General features: G+C 40.6%; 1 long non-coding RNA gene across 1 annotated transcript in view; it reads left to right on the forward strand.

The window, feature by feature from the left end:
• The first annotated feature begins 1,709 nt into the window (after positions 1 to 1,709).
• LOC309659449 overlaps positions 1,710 to 17,751 on the forward strand; it is a 34,440-nt gene continuing 18,398 nt past the window's right edge. The window contains exon 1 of the long non-coding RNA XR_014262814.1: positions 1,710 to 6,734. This is a non-coding gene — a long non-coding RNA (uncharacterized lncRNA). The remainder of the gene's footprint in view (positions 6,735 to 17,751) is intronic.

Below are 17,751 nucleotides of genomic sequence, written 5' to 3' on the forward strand. Positions count from 1 at the left end.
TTGGACTGTCATGCAGTGAGCAGACTGAGCTTGGATTTGGTAACACTAGGACCAAGCATGTAAAGTGAGGGCTGGGGGAATCCCCTGGAAGGGCATTCTGTGCTTTCACTGCTGAGGGCCCGGGTTCAATTCCTAATGGGGGAACTAAGATTCCCTCAAGTCAGCATGGCCAAAACACAAATAAATAAAGTGAGGGCTGGTAGACCTGGTCTGGCTGGTTGGCCCCAAGGTCCCTTCACACTGACCTTGTCATATGCCTCTCTGGACCATTCACTATTCATGGTCATTGGGTGCTTCCAGGCTGTTGCCCACCAACAAGGAGAAATTGATACTGAGCAGGACCCTGTGGGGCTCTGGGGCACAAAAGCCTTTCTGTGTCCCCCATTTCTTGATTACAGGAAATAGGTTTCATTCAGCCTCTATGACCTTCTCTGAGTTCCAATGGGCAGGTTCAAACAGTTGCTAAATAGGGAAGAGAGGGTATGTGGAGACAAGGATGGAACAGTCAAAAGAAACAATAGTGTGGCCTTGGGGCAGGGTCCTGGCTCCCCCTCAAGGGAGATGCATAACAATATCTTTGAGCTATTTTGCAGATACTGAAACCCCCACCAGGTGGGAGAAGTTAACTGTATGCTGCTCACTAGCACGTAGACCCCAGACCAGTTGGAACAAGGAGGTTGATGATGCTGACTCCCACTTACCTCCCCACCAACCAACCAGAAGAATGCCCATGAGCTGATCACGCCCTCTTTGAACCATTACTGTAAAACTCCTCACTACCCGCTCCAGGTTGGAACACACGGTTTTGAGGGCATTAGCCTGCTGTGGCCCTTTTTGCCTGGCAAAGCAATAAAGCTATTCTTAACTGCTTCACCCAAAACTCTGTCTCTGAGAATTAACTCTGGGTACAGAGGCCGGATTCAGCTTCAAAATGACTTTGGGAAGGCCCCAAGTCCCTGGGTATATCAAAGAGAGAAGACTAGCTGAGGATTCTTTCTCAGAAGCACCTCTAGGACATTGTAGGTATTGGTATGTTTGTGGGTGCCTATACTTGTAAGCGGGTGTGTGACCATGAATATGTGTGAGTTTGAAAATACAAGTGAGTGTATATGGTGATGTGCTCAAAACTATGTACGTGTATGTACTTCATTATGTATCTGTGTGTGAGTTTGAGAATGATGCATACAGATGTGTCATCGTCCAGAAATACACAGAACAGGGAGGATGGGAGAGGGCACGGCCAAAGGGAAACAATAGGTACCGAGGGGAGGGAAGAATTTTCTGGGAAGACTGGAGCATAATTTTAAAGTAGCGATGAGCATGAGCACTATTTCAAGATATATTCAATGCTCTAGACATATCTGTGAGTTTCTGAGTCACACAGTCACAGGTACGGCTAATACTACTGTGGTCTGCCATCTGCATTAGTAATGGAAGGAAACATTACAGTTCAGTTTCAGCTAGTGAAAATGAAGATGTAAGTTTTCCTCTTATAAAGTATAACCCCCCCCCCGAATTATATTCACAGCCCCCATGAAAGTACCCTTTGGCCTCGTGTTAAGAACCCCTGATTGAGAGAACCATGAACAACATTTTAAAGGGAAGTATAGAATGGAGTAGAATGAAAAACATCAGAGAATATTTCACATAGCAAGAAATATTATATTGAATATTTTGATTCAATGACTGTGCGTGTGTGTGTGTGTGTGTGTGTGTGTGTGTGTGTGTGTGTGTGTGCTGGGGCATGATAGTTAGAAAAACATTGTGCCAGGGAGTAAGTTTTAGGTAAATGCCAGGGAAGGAGTTTAAGTGCAGCAGTCACCAGACTAGGGTTCAGTTGCAGAAACCTTTCTCCAAAAGCAGTGAGAAGGATGGAGCAGAGGGGGTGAGGTGGAGAGAGGACGGTGGTTCGAAGGTCACCCGTGGAATCTGAGCAGGAAGAAAGCATCTGTGTGATCGTGAAAATGAAGGGAGAGGCAGATCCCAGGGCCATTAAGGAGGTAGAACCTAGGGATTTGGTGACCTTTGGACGTTGGAGATGCCCCAAAAGGAGTCTTGGTTTGCTCCTGGGCTTCTGACTTAGGCTTCTAGGTGGTTGGGTGTGCCCATCTGAGATAGAGCTCACAGGAGCAGGGCCAAGACTGAGGGGACTGAGTCTGGTTTTAGAATGCTGAATTTTTTGATGCTCCAAATTGGGATGTCACTTAACCTCTCTCTAGATCTCAGTAGAATCACTTCTGAAATGTGGCAGTTTTAGCTGAAAAGAGATTTTTTTGAGGCTTATATGTATAAAAATTCTACCCCATGAAGATATTTATTGATACATGATTACATTAAATGAGGTTATGTATGTGAAAAGGACTTTCTAAACTGAATCCTAAAAACTTTGTACAAATAGTAGTTACCTAGTTTATAAGTATAGTCTTCTTTTTTCTTTGCAAGGGATAAAAACCTAAAGCAAACTGAATTGGGTGCAAATGAAACATATCAGCTCTTTTATATAGAACGTGTAGAGATATGTTAGCTTCAGGTAAAGCTGGATCCAGGGATTCCTGATTTTGCTCCAGCTCTCAGCTGGGCTCTGCTCTCCTCTGTGTGATGGTTCTATTCTCAGGGAGGCTTTCCCCTTGTGGGGTCAACTTGGTGGCAGCAGTTCCAGCCTCCCAGTGTCCCAGATTCTAGTTCAGAACAAGAGCATCTCTTTTTCTTCTCCCTCCTGAAAATATGTTATTCTGATTAGATGAGTTTAGGTCACTGGCTTCCCCCTGGCCCATCAAAATGGCTGGGGAAAATAATTGGCTACTTTTCTGCGGGTTGGAGACAGAAGAGATCACATTCAGATCACTGTCCTGAGAGAGGAGGCAGATCCCTGAATGAACGCTGGGGGCTCTCACCAAAAGAAAGTAGAATGGATTCTGGGAGGCAAACATCAAAAGTTGGATATCCACACCAGAGAGGATTGTATCGTTAGTGTAGACCCGTGTAGAGAGAAGGCATCGAGTACACATTTGTTGAGCTGGATATTGAGGTCCACAGTGGAAAGCACAAATACTCACAGAGCTCTTAAGATGCAGGCTGCTTTTAAAAGATTGATTTGGGTGACAATTCAGAAGCCCTAGTGACTGTGGGTCCTAGAAAGCCCTTTGCAAGGAGGGAAGTCAGGATTCAGCAGTGGAAATGGATTATTAGATTACAAGATTACCTGACTTCTGCATGCATAAGACAAGAATCTTGAGTGGGGGATCTTTCACAGGAGGGAAAATAGCACATTCCTCCCTCGCCCCCCTCCCACCCCCGCCCCCGCAAGCCAAGCCTCCTCATCAGGAGCCTTTTCTGGCTGAGATTTCTTTGGGCCAGGGGCCTGGAGACAGGCAGTGTGGGCTTTAAGAGCTAAACTGTGGTTTGCACTTTAGCTCTGGTCCAGTTGACCCCAAATAGGTTTTTACAGGTGCGCATAAAGTACTCCAATTGCCCACACACATCTATAAGTGGATTTGCACATGTGTGCGTGTGTATGCAGACACACACACACATACACACACACGAACACACACGTCAAAAAGCAATTTTCCCCCCAGAGCATCAAGAAAGTTCCCCTTTCCACTTAAATGCTCTTCCAAATAGTCTTATTTTATTTTATTTTTTTTTATTTATTTCTCTGCCATATCCTTTTCAATCTGGAAAGTGACTTGGCCTCTTTTCCCCCATCTATTTTCTGCCTTCCCGCTATTCAGTTTAGGCATGAAACACAGAACTAGATTGAAAGCATTCAATGGCTATTCAATCGGAGAAGAAAAGAGCCCCTTGGAGCTTTATTAGATATGAAGATCCACAATAAAAATCAATTTCTGCCTCTTTATGCAGTTTAAATGACAAAGCACCCACCCATTCTGCAGCCATTGTGCCGGAGAAATGTAATTCAGTCCCGGAGCTGGGCCCAGAGCACCGCGGACTCCCTGACCTGCACTGACAGATTCCAATATGATACAGACCTTCGGAGATAATGACAGCCACTTCATCTCACTGCAAGAAAAAAGTTATCTGATATCTTTGAGGGTTAAAAGGCTATGTGGGCAGCATTTTCAATAACCCACTAAATCAGCATCTTAAAAAATACCTAAGCTTTGTTCCTTTAAAAAAAAATTTGCCCCTTACTCCTAACTCCATTTCTGAGTCCCAGCCAACAGTGTCCCAAGTGTCTCCTGCCAAACCGATCAAGCCTTATTTGGCACAGAAAGGACCGTCCTAGATAATTAGTCCAAAGGGAAACAAGGTGAGAGAAACGTCTCTATTCTTCTAAGGAATACAGATCTTCAGGTCTCCAGGTCCTGACAAAATAAATGGGATGAAACCAGTAAAAAAAAAAAAACCAACAACAACCAAAAAAACTAGTCCCAAACCTGTTCTAAGCTGTTTAAAATGTTACTATAAAAAGTTTTCTTTGATAGAAATGGACACAGTCCCTTTAATAGAAGGAAGTTTGTGTTTGAAGAAAGTTTGCGACAGAGTTGTTGCCGAGGGAACCACTGGAAACATTGCAGTAGGTCATTCACTTGCATGGGTAGAAACTTATTCTGATAGAAGGGAAAAACGTTAAGGAATGAGACCTGTATTTCCCCTTTCATTTAATATGGTTTAGTTGCAGGGAAAATATTTTATTGGAAAACATAACAGTCCCTATTGATGCTCTAAGTCTGTAAAGGGACACAACTATATGAATTTCCTTCTTTTACTACCAGGGAGGCAGGAAGGTAAAGAGATGGTAGAAAGATAAACTGCGTCTGTTCTTTGGTTCCTTAAAAGGACTCAGAGAGTGAAAGGGCTACAGGATGATTAAGCAAAGCCCACGGGAAGGACTCTGGCTCTAAGTTGAGAAAAGTACAGTGTGTTACAAAACCACCTGGTGAACAATTAGAAAGAAGCAAGACAGTGATGCATTGCTGGGGTCGCAGTGGGAATAGTGGGAATGGGGTTTCTGGGTTCTCAGAGCCCTGTGTGACTTTAGGAAAGCTTCTCACTGCCTGGGCCTAAGCTCCCTAGTCAATAAAGTATGAAGTCTCTGGCTAATGAACCTTAACGTCTTTTTTGTTGTCCCTGTAATCTATGATTTGGTCCCCAAATTACAAAGTTATTTGCTATGGAGCTGTTATCCTTCAGTTTTAGATTCGAAAAATGCTTTGTAACCAGCTGTTCTAATAAAACATGCTTTGAAAAGTCAAGTGGAAAATCTCAATTTAAATCCATATCTTGGAAAACAGGGCACCCCTGCTCAGGGCTGGCATGGCTATTAGTTTTCATCCTGTGTGCCAGCTCTGACTGACAGGCAGTGGCTATCTGGAGCACTGTGGTCTCATAGAAATAAGAGAGACATAAATGTGAGCCATATGTGCTTTTGAAAAGTTTGTGGTAAAAAAACATGTAACATAAAATTTACTCTCTTAACCATTTTAAGTGTACAGTACAGTAAGCTATATGTACCTTCTTCTACAACAGATGTCCAGAATTTTTCATCTTGAAAAACTGAAACTTATACCCATTGAACATTAATTCCCCCTTCCTCCTCTTCCAGTCTTTAGCAAACTCTTTTCTACTATCAGTTTCTATTATTTGGACTGCTTTAGACACTTCCTATGAGTGGAATCATATAGTGTTTGTCCTTTGGTGACCAGCTTGCTTAACTTTGTATAATATCCTTGAGGTTTATGCATGTGGGAGCAAGTGACAGGATTTCCTTCCTTTTTAAAAGATGCATAATATTTTATTTTATGTATAGACCACATTTTCTTTATCCATTCATTCATCGATGGACATTTGTGTTGCTTCCACATCTTGGCTGATGTGAGTAATGCTGCAATAAACATAAGTCTGCAAATATCTCTTCAAGATACTACTTTCAGTTCTTTTGGATATATACTCAGAAGTGAGATTGCTGGATCACAAGGTAATTCTACTTTTAATTTTCTGAGGAACTTCCATATTGTTTTCCACCGTGGCTGTACCATTTGACACTTCCACTCACAGTGCATAAAGGTTCCAATTTCTCCACATCATCTTCAATACTTGTTATTTTCTATTTTTTTCTGGACAGTAGCCATCCTAACACGTTTGAGGAGGTATCTCATTGTGGTTTTGATTTGCATTTCCCTAATGATTAGGGAAGTTGAGCATCTCTTCATATACTTCTTGGCCATCTGCAAATCTTCTTTGCAGAAAAGTCTGTTCAAGTCTTTTGTCCATTTCTAAATTGGATTGTTTGTTTTGTGGTTGTTGAGTTGTAGGAGTTCTTTATATATTCTGGATATTTATTAACCCTTTATCAGGTAAATAATTTGCACATTTTTCTCCCATTCCATAGGTTGCCTTTTCACTCTGTTGTTTCCTTTGCTATGCCGAAATTTTTAAGCTTGATGTAGTCTCATTTGTCTATTTTTGCTTTTGTTGCCTGCGCTTTTGGTATCATATCCAAGAAATCATTGGCAAGTGCAATATCATAAAGCTTTCCTCCTCTATTTTCTTCTAGGAGTTTTACAGTTTCAGGTCTTTTGTTTAGGTCTTTAATCTCTTTCGAGTTAATTTTTGGATATGATGTAAGGTAAGGGTCCTTCTTCATTCTTTATTTTTTTTTTTTTTTTGCATGTAGATATCCAGTTTTCCCAGCACCATTTGTTGAAAAGACTGTCCTTTCCCCATTGTAGAACCTTGGCAGCCTTCTCAAAGATCATTTGACCATATACGTGAGTATTCATTTTCATATATAATTTAAAATTTTCTAGAAGTCATTATTTTTAAAAAAAAGGTAGAAAGAAACAGGTTAATTTATACATATATAAATTAACTCAATATATATTAAATACGTATAATTTAACTCAATATATCTGAAACCTTTAAGACATAAAATTAATTGGTGCAGCCACTATGGAAAAGGAGGAGGTTCCTTAAAAATCTAAAAACAGAGTTACCATATGATCCAGCAATCCCACTACTGGGCATATATCCAGACAAAACTATAATTCAAAAAGATACATGCACCCCTATGTTCATAGCAGCACTATTCACAATGGAAATGACCTAAAGTCCATTGACAGATGAATGGATAAAGAATATGTGAGATAGATATATATATATATAGATATATAGATATATAGATATATATAATATTACTCAGCCATAAAAGAGAATGAAATGGGGCCATTTGCAACAACATGGATGCAACTAGAGATTATCATACTAAGTGAAGTAAGTGAGAAAGAGAAAGAAAAATACCATGTGATATCACTTACATGTGGAATCTAAAATATGACACAAATGAACTTATCTATGAAAGAGAAACAAACTCACAGACATAGAGAACAGATTTGTGGTCGCCAAGGGGGAGAAGAGGTGGGAGAGGGATGGATTGGGAGTTTGGGATTAGCAGATGCAAGTTATTATATATAGGCTGGATAAACAAAAAGCTCCTACTATATAGCACAGGGAACTATATTCAATATCCTGTGATAAACCATAATGGAAAAGAATATGAAAAAGAATGTATATATATGTATAACTGAATCACTTTGCTATACAGTCAAAATTAACACAACACTGTAAATCAACTATACTTCAATAAAATAGCTTTTTTAAAAGATATAAAATTATTAATAAAATTTTAAAAGCAAAGTATTCAAAATTTGATTTTACTTACATTTAAGCACATCTCAATTCAGACCAGCCACATTTCAAGTGCTCAGTGGCCACATGTGGCTAGTGGCTACCAAACTGAACAGCACATGCATGACTAGAGCCTTGTGTTGAGAAGGATTGTGAGTTCTTTGACTGATTAGCAATATCTGCATGGACAAACTTAAGGAGTATACCCCTAAGTGTGCCACTCTGTATTTGTCAATCTGGCTTAGGTCACAGCCAAGACTCTGGTTAGGCTCCCAGTTTAGTCTAATTTCAAGTTTAAGTTTTTGTGCTGGGGTAACAGCAGAAAGATCTCAGTTTTCACTGAAAAATAATGGGTTTATGGATTTGGGGTATTGAAGTAGGTTTTCCTCAGCAGATAAAACTTGCTAACTTTGGCAGAAAGTTTCTCTGTATTAGAAGAATCCCTCCTAGGAGGAGAAACCTTCAAGGTGGCAGAGGAGTAAGACATGGAGGTCACCGTCCTCCCCACAAATACATCAGAAATACATCTACATGTGGAACAACTCCTACGGAACACCTACTGAATGCTAGCAAAAGACCTCAGACTTCCCAAAAGGCAAGAAAATCCTCACGTGCCTGGGTAGGGCAAAAGAAAAAAGAAAAAAGAGACAAAAGAACAGGGATGGGACCTGCACCTCTGGGAGGGAGCTGTGAAGGAGGAAAAGTTTCCACACACTAGGAAACCCCTTCACTGGCAGAGACGGGGCATGGGTTGGGGGGAAGCTTCAGAGCCACAGAGAAGAGCACAGCAACAGGGGTGAAGAGGGCAAAGCGGAGAGATTCCCACACAGAGGATCAGTGCTGACCAGCACTCACCAACCTGAGACGCTTGTCTGCTCACCTGTCAGGGGGGGTGGGGGCTGGGAACTGAAGCTCAGCTTTGGAGGTCAGATCCCAGGGAGAGGACTGGGGTTGGCTGCATGAACACAGCCTGAAGGGGGCTAGTGCACCACAGCTATCCGGGAGGGAGTCTGGGAAAAAGTCTGGACCTGCTGAAGAGTCAAGAGACCACTGTTTCGGGGTGCACGAGGAGAGGGGATTCCTTCCCCATGTGCCCACAGAAGGCAGAGCACCACCTAAGTGAGCTCCAGAGATGGGCATGAGCTGCAACTCTCAGCTCGGACCCCAGAGTTGGGCATGAACTGCTAACGCTGCTGCCACTGCCACCAAGAATCCTGTGTGCTAGCACAGGTCACTACTCACAAACCCCAGGAGCCTGTGCAGCCTGCCACTTCCAGGGTCCCATGATCCAGGGACAACTTCCCCAGGAGAAAACACGGTGTACCTCAGGCTGTTGCAAAGTCATGTTGGCCTCTGCTGTCGCAGGCTCGCCCCACATTCCAATTATGACTACAATACCCCTCCTTCTCCCTGGCCTGAGTGAGCAAGAGAGCTGTAATCAGCTGCTGCTTTAACCCCCTCCTGTCTGGGTGGGGAACAGATGCCTGAGGGCGGCCTACACGCAGAGGCAGGGCCAAAACCAAAGCTGAACCCCAGGAGCTGTGCGAGCAAAGAAGAGAAAGGGAAATTTCTCCGTGCAGCCTCAGGAGCAGCAGATTAATCCTCACAATCAACTTGATAAGCCCTGTACCTGTGGAATACCTGAATAGACAACGAATGTTCCCAAAATTGAGGCGGTGGACTTTGGGAGCAACTATAGACTTGGGGTTTGCTATCTGCGTCTGGTTTGTTTCTGGTTTTATGTTTATCTTAGTTTAGTTTCTAGTGCTTGTTATCACTGGTGGATTTGTTTATTGGTTGGTTGTTCTCTTCCTTTTTTTATTTTTATTTTTAATTAAAAATTTTTAAAAATTTCTTTTCCTTTTTTCTCTTTATGTGAGTATATATGTGTATGTTTCTTTGTGTGATTTTGTCTGTTTAGGTTTCCTTTTACCATTTGCCCTAGAGTTCTGTCTGTTAGTCTTTTTGCTATTGTTTGTTTGTTTTTCTTTTTAAGAGTCTGTGTGTGTATGTTTATTTGTATGATTTTTGTCTGTTTAGTTTTGATTTTACCATTTGATTTGGGGTTCTATCTGTTTCGTTGTTTTTTTCTTTTCTTCCTTTTCTTCTGAGCTGTGGGCTGGCAAGGTCTTGGTTCTCTGGCTGGATGTCGGGTCTGAGGTTCTGAGGTGGGAGAGCCGAATCCAGGACACTGGACCACCAGAGACATCCTGGCCCCACGTAATATCAATCAGCGAGAGTTCTCCCAGATATCTCTGTCTCAACACAAAGAACCAGTTTCACCCAATGGTCAGCAAGCTCCAGTGCTGGATGTCCCATGCCAAACAACTAGCAAGACAGGAGCACAAACCCCACCCAAAAGCAGAGAAGCAGCCTAAAGTCACAGTAAGTTCACAGACACCCCAAAACACACCACCAGACGTGGTCCTGCCCACCAGAAAGACAAGACCCAGCCTCATCCACCAGAACACAGGCACCAGTCCCCTCCACCAGGAAGCTTACACAACCAACTGAACTAACCTCACACACTGGCGGCAGACACCAAAAATACTGGGAACTATGAACCTGCAGCTTGAGAAAAGGAGACCCCAAAACACAGTAAGTTAAACAAAATAGGGAGACAGAAAAATGTGGCAGATGAAGGAGCAAGGTAAAAACCCACCAGACCAAACAAATGAAGAGGAAATAGGCAGTCTACCTGAACAAGAATTCAGAGTAATGATAGTAAAGATGAACCAAAATCTTGGAAATAGAATGGAAAAAATACAAGAAACGTTTAACAAGGACCTAGAAGAACTAAAGAGCAAACAAACAATGATGAACAATGCAATAAATGAAATTAAAAATTCTCTGGAGGGAATCAATAGCAGAATAACTGAGGCAGAAGAATGGATAAGTGACCTGGAAGATAAAATAGTGGAAATAACTGTTGTAGAGCAGAATAAAGAAAAAAGAATGAAAAGAATTGAGGACAGTCAAAGAGACCTCTGAGACAACATTAAATGCACCAACATTCGAATTATAGGGGTTCCAGAAGAAGAAGAGAAAAAGAAAGGAATTGAGAAAATATCTGAAGAGATTATAGTCAAAAACTTCCCTAACATGGGAAAGGAAATAGTCAATCAAGTCCAGGAAGTGAAGAGAGTCCCATACGGGATAAATCCAAGGAGAAACATGCCAAGACACATATTAATCGAACTATCAAAAATTAAATTCAAAAAGAAAAATTAAATTCAAAGAAAAAATATTAAAAGCAGCAAGGGAAAAGAAACAAATAACATATAAGGGAATCCCCATAAGGTTAACAGCTGATCTTTCAGCGTAAACTCTGTAAGCCAGAAGGGAGTGGCAGGACGTATTTAAAGTGATGAAAGGACGTATTTAAAGTGATGAAAAACATAGAACCAACATTACTCTACCCAGCAAGGATCTCATTCAGATTCAATGGAGAAATTAAAACCTTTCCAGACAAGCAAAAGTTAAGAGAATTCAGCACCACCAAACCAGCCTTACAACAAATGCTGAAGGAAATTCTCTAGGCAGGAAACACAAGAAAAGGAAAAGACCTTCAAAAACAAACCCAAAACAATTACGAAAATGGTAATAGGAAGATATATACTGATAATTACCTTAAATGTAAATGGATTAAATGCTCCAACCAAAAGACACAGACTGGCTGAATGTATACAAAAATAAGACCTGTATATATGCTGTCTACAAGAGACACACTTCAGACCTAGGGATGCATGCAGACTGAAAATGAGGGGATGGAAAAAGACATTCCATGCAAATGGAAATCGAAAGAAAGCTGGAGTAGCAATTCTCATATCAGACAAAATAGACTTTAAAATAAAGACTAATACAAGAGACAAAGAAGGACACTACATAATGATCAAGGGATCGATCCAAGAAGAAGATATAACAACTGTAAATATTTATGCACCCAACATAGGAACACCTCAGTACATAAGGCAAATGTTAACAGCCATAAAAAGAGAAATCGACAGTAACACAATCATTGTAGGGGACTTTAACACCCCACTTTCACCAATGGGCAGATCATCCAAAATGAAAACATATAAGGAAATGCAAGCTTTAAATGACACATTAGACCAGATGTAGTTAATTGATATTTATAGGACATTCCATTCAAAAACAACATAACACTTTCTTCTCAAGTACTCATGGAACATTCTCCAGGATAGATCATATCTTGGGTCATAAATCAAGCCTCAGTAAATTTAAGAAAATTGAAATCGTATCAAGTATTTTTTCCGACCACAACGCTATGAGACTAGATTCCAATTACAGGAAAAAATACAAATACATGGAGGCTAAACAATACACTACTTAATAACCAAGAGATCACTGAAGAAATCAAAGAGGAAATCAAAAAATACCTAGAAAAAAATGACAATGAAAACACGACGACCCAAAACCTATGGGATGCAGCAAAAGCAGTTCTAAGAGGGAAGTTTATAGCAATACAATCCTACCTCAAGAAACAAGAAAAATCTCAAATAAACAACCTAAGCTTACACCTAAAGCAATTAGAGAAAGAAGAAGAAGAACAACAAAAAAAGTTAGCAGAAGGAAAGAAATCACAAAGATCAGATCAGAAATAAATGAAAAAGAAATGAAGGAAACAGTAGCAAAGATCACTAGAACTAAAATCTGGTTCTTTGGGAAGATAAAGAAAAGTGGTAACCATTAGCCAGACTCATCAAGAAAAAAAGGGAGAAGACTCAAATCAATAGAATTAGAAATGAAAAAGAAGTAACAACTGACACTGCAGAAATACAAAGGATCATGAGAGATTACTAAAAGCAACTATATGCCAACAAAATGGACAACTTGGAAGAAATGGACAAATTCCTAGAAAAGTACAACCTTCCAAGACTGAACCAGGAAGAAATAGAAAATAGGAACAGACCAATCACAAGCACCAAAATTGAAACTGTGATGAAAAATCTTCCAACGAACAAAAGCCCAGGACCAGATGGCTTCACAGGTGAATAGCCAAAGAAATTTTGAGAAAGAAAAATGGAGCTGGAGGCATCAGGCTCCCTGACTTCAGACTATACTACAAAGCTGCAGTAATCAAGCCAGTATGGTATCAGCACAAAAACAGAAATATAGATAAATGGAACAGGATAGAAAGCCCAGAGATAAACCTACACATTTGGTCACCTTATCTTTGATAAAGGAGGCAAGAATATACAATGGAGAAAAGACAGCCTCTTCAGTAAGTGGTGCTGGGAAAACTGGACAACTTCATGTAAAAGAATGAAATTAGGACACTTCCTAACACCATACACAAAAATAAACTCAAAATGGATTAAAGACCTACATGTAAGCCAGACACTATCAAACTCTTAGAGGAAAACATAGGCAGAACACTCTATGACATAAATCACAGCAAGATCCTTTTTGACCCACCTCCTAGAGAAAGGGAAATAAAAACAAAAATAGACAAATGGGACCTAATGAAACTTAAAAGCTTTTGCACAGCAAAGGAAACCATAAACAATACAAAAAGACAACCCTCAGAATGGGATAAAATATTTGTTAATGAAGCCACTGACAAAGGATTAATCTCCAAAATATACAAGCAGGTCATGTAGCTCAATATCAAAAAAACAGAAACCAATCCAAAACTGGGCAGAAGATCTAAATTGACATTTCTCCGAAGAAGATATACAGATGGCCAACAAACACATGAAACGATGCTCAACATTGCTAATCATTAGAGAAATGCAAATCAAAACCACAGTGAAGTATCACCTCACACCAGTCAGAATGGAGTTCCTCAAAAAATCTACAAACAATAAATGCTGAAGAGAGTGTGGAGAAATGGGAACCCTCTTGCACTGTTGGTGGGAGTATAAATTGATACAGCCACTATGGAGAACAGTATGGAGGTTCCTTAAAAAACTAAAAATAGAACTACCATATGACCCAGCAATTCCACTACTAGGCATATACCTTGAGAAAACCATAATTCAAAAAGAGACATGTACCACAATATTCACTGCAGCACTATTTACAATAGCCAGGACATGGAAGCAACCTAAGTGTCCATTGACAGATGAATGGATAAAGAAGACGTGTCACATATATACAATGGAATATTACTCAGCCATAAAAAAGAAATGAAATTGAGTTATTTGTAGTGAGGTGGATGGACCTAGAGTCTGTTATACAGAGTGAAGTAAGTCAGAAGAGAAAAACAAATGCCATATGCTAACACATATATATGGAATCTAAAAAATATGGTTCTGATGAACCTAGGGGCAGGACAGGAATAAAAACACAGATGTAGAGAATGGACTTGAGGACACGGGGAGGGGGAAGGGTAAGCTGGGACGAAGTGAGAGAGTAGCACTGACATATATACACTACCAAATGTAACACAGATAGCTAGTGGGAAGCAGCTGCATAGCACAGGGAGATCAGCTCGGTGCTTTGTGTCCACATAGAGGGGTGGGATAGGGAGGGTGGGAGGGAGACGCAAGAATGGGGATATGTGTATACATATAGCTGATTCACTTTGTTTTACAGCAGAAACTAACACAACATTGTAAAACAATTATACTCCAATAAAGATGTTAAAAAAAAAAAAGAAGAATCTCTCCTAGGAACTGAAGCCCATGTTTCTTCTCTGTGGTTTGATTTAGCAGCCTACTTCATTGTGAGGACAGAGAGCAAACACCAGTTCAGCTTTCAGTTGTATATTTGGAAATTCAAGTGGAAAAAAAGTAAATTGACTTAGGATGTTTTATTTTTATTGTTAACACCTCTAATTTGATCATTGTGGCCTCTTGTTATAAGCTAGAAAGAGTTTTTAAGGAATTAATCAGATTCTCTTTAAAAAGAGGTACATCTTTGGTAAGCAAAGTATATTCCTTCCTAGTTATCTAAACATTTATCTGAGTCTGTGACCGTATAATCTTTCCCTTCTTCAGAGGCTTCAGGAGTTAATTTGTGTCTGTTTTATTATAACACTGTACAACTAGACCTATTTTTCAAAATACGAGCAGTCATCATTACCTTCCATGCTGCCTATCCCTTCAATATCTTTGTCTTTGAGGGAAGTCATAGAGTAATCTCTGACATTGTAAAATTCATATCCCCAGGCCCACTTTACTAGAGATAATGAGTAATGTTTGTCTTCAAGTTAAAGGAGGCCAAGAGAATGAGACTGGAAGGGCAGTCAGGATAATTTAGTGGGATCAGCCTTTCTAGGACTTTACAGTGTTTCTGGGTTATTTCTTGGCAGCTCAGTTCATACTAGGAATCACAATATAAAGGCTAGAGCTACTGTGGTATTGATTCTTAATTTACGGAGTGGTTATTTGCTAGGGAAGTGATCTTCAGATTCTCTGAGTGATGACACACATGGTTTATCCCTATAGAATATTTCTGGGGTAGGCATTCTGAAACTTCATGACTCTTGCTTCATTGTGTGGCCTTGAGGAAACTACCCCACCCTACTAAACCCAATATAATGCAACTGAGGTAGGATATGAAAAATATTAATATGTTAGTGAAGCACTTGAAACATGTTGGTAAATGATAAAAATAAGAGACTGAGATCATTTGTCATTAATTATTTCAGATTACTCTCTTAATTTGGAAGCTGAGGTTCGTGGGCTGGACTCATTTCAATTCTAATATTTAGAGAGAGTAAATATTTAACTGTGATTATGTGTTCACAGAAACCTTTCTAGAGAAGAATAAAACTTAGTTAAGGAGCTCCACCATTAAGTCAGGTCCTGTTAAACAAAGTATTAAAGAAAGGCTGAGCCAATTGCTCAGATGGTTCAGATGTGACCCTCTCCCCCAGGTAGAAGAGCAAGGCCAGCAGTGAGATCAGGGAAGAATACTTTGCCAACTGTCAGGAGATCACAACAGACACTGGAAAGGGCTCTGTCAACCTAAAGATTCCTGCTCCCATTCACCTTACAGGTTGTGAGGTTGAAGAGAGAAGACAGACTTGGCTAAGTTCTGGAGATAGAAACTCTATGTATTGATTCTGTGACAGAAATTTAACTTTGGTTGGATTGTCATTTGTCCACCTTCGGGAGGTGAATCATAGTGCATTAAGCCAATGATTAGCTTTGCGGTGGGCATGTGAACAAGTTCCGGACAAAGGAACATAAAGAGAGGTCTATAGGGGATTTCAAGAAAGATTTCCCTCCCCTATAAAAAGTGAAAGGCCACAAGGAGAAAGCCCCTGCCCCACACCTGACTGCTTCCTCTCTGGGGCTTATTCTAAACCAGTGCTTCTCAAAGTGTGGTCCCCAAAGAGCAACACCAGCACGACTTGGAAACTTGTTAAAAATGTAAATTCTCAAAAGTTAATATAGCAGGCCTGGGACTGCTTTCCTTAGAAGGTCCTGCTTGCAAGGCTGGTCCTCCGTAGCATCTGGAAACTGGATTTCAGGAGGGTTCCCACCACTCTCTGATTAGAATGGTTCACTGTACCTAGACTGTTCATCAAAATAATCTCATTTATGCTCAACACCTGTTTTCTAGAATTTTGCTAAACACTAGACAGAGGATGCCTGTGTAATTAGCCCCCAGTGAAAACCTTGGGCACTGAGTCTCTAATGAGCTTCCCTGATAGACAACACTTCACATGTGTTGTCACAACTCACTGCTGGAGGAATTAAATGCATCCCGTGTGACTCCTCTGAGAGAGGACTGTTGGAAGTTTGCACCTAGTTTCCTCCAGACTGCAGTCCCCACCCCTTGTGCCTTTTCCCTTTGCTGATTTTGCTCTGTATCCTTTTACTATAATAAATCTCAGTCATGAGTAATGAAAAAAGAAGTGAATTCTCAGGTCCCACCCCAGACCTATTAAAACAGAAATTCTAAATGTGGGATCCAGATGATTCTGATATATGCTAGGTGATGCTTGGAGCCACTGCAGCTTCTTTGGCCCATGATGACATCACTGAATCCTTTTATCTGAATTAACCAACCCAGGAATTGCCTACCTTTAGACTTATTGAATGAGATAATAATACATTGTTTAACACCCTATTAAGTCAAAAAACATCCAAATGAATAATATGTTGCTACTATAACTCAGGAGTTGGCAAACTATGACCCACTGACTACATCTGGTCCTTTCCTCATTTTTGTATGGCTTATGAGCTAAGAATGGTTTCTACATGTTTAAATGGTTGCAGAAAAAATCAAAAGGAAAATATTGTGACATGTGAAAATTACATGAAATTTGTATTTCAGTGTCCATAAATAAAGTTTTATTGGAACACAGTCACACCCATTTGTTTACGGCTGCTTTCATGCTACAACAGCAGAGTTGAGTAGCTATGATAGAGATCATATAACCCACAAGCTTAAAATACTTACTATCTAGTCCTTAACAAAAAAAGTTTGTCCCCCCCGCCCACTTACTATAATTGATTGACCCACTTCACTTTCTTAGGGCAGAAAAAGATCACACCTTTTCAAATTTTCCTGTTAGTTATACACATAACCGTTGGGCTCTTATGAGCAGGAAGTGCGGTATCTCCTTCCTAAGACCTTTTTCCCTTCCCCAGAATTGTCCAAAAACCCTGAGGAATAAGTCCTGCTTCTAATCTCCAGGCAGAGGGTACTCAGTAATCTGCCATTGCTTCTGTCCCCGGTGGATCCTTGGCCACTGCTGCCCTGATGCTCTGGCTGGTACAGATGCCACACAGGCCAGGGCGCCCTCTCTATGTCACGTGTACGTGGTTAACCTTTATTTTCAGAGCAAGGTTGTTATGCTGGGATAGCTGGGTCCAGAAGGGATGCCAGAACCACCTCTTTCCCCCAAACCTGTAGGCTCATGTGTGGTCTGGGTCACTAGTCCAAATATCCCTTCCTCACAGTAAGTTCCTCTCTAGGGATCTTGGTGTCCTTTTCTGTCTGTAGACTTAGACTGGTACACCATCATCCCTTCCAGTCTCCTTTAACAGTGAAAGTGACTTCCCAGAAAGCCCCTGGTTTCCTTATGTAGGTTTGTGTGGCCCTTCTACAGAGATCTGGATATCAAGGGGTGGGACAGATTTTGTTAAACCATGTGGAGGAAGAAAGCTATTGTTACAT

Source organism: Balaenoptera physalus (genome assembly GCF_965194825.1).
Source record: "Balaenoptera physalus genome assembly, chromosome: 4".
NCBI lineage: Eukaryota > Metazoa > Chordata > Mammalia > Artiodactyla > Balaenopteridae > Balaenoptera > Balaenoptera physalus.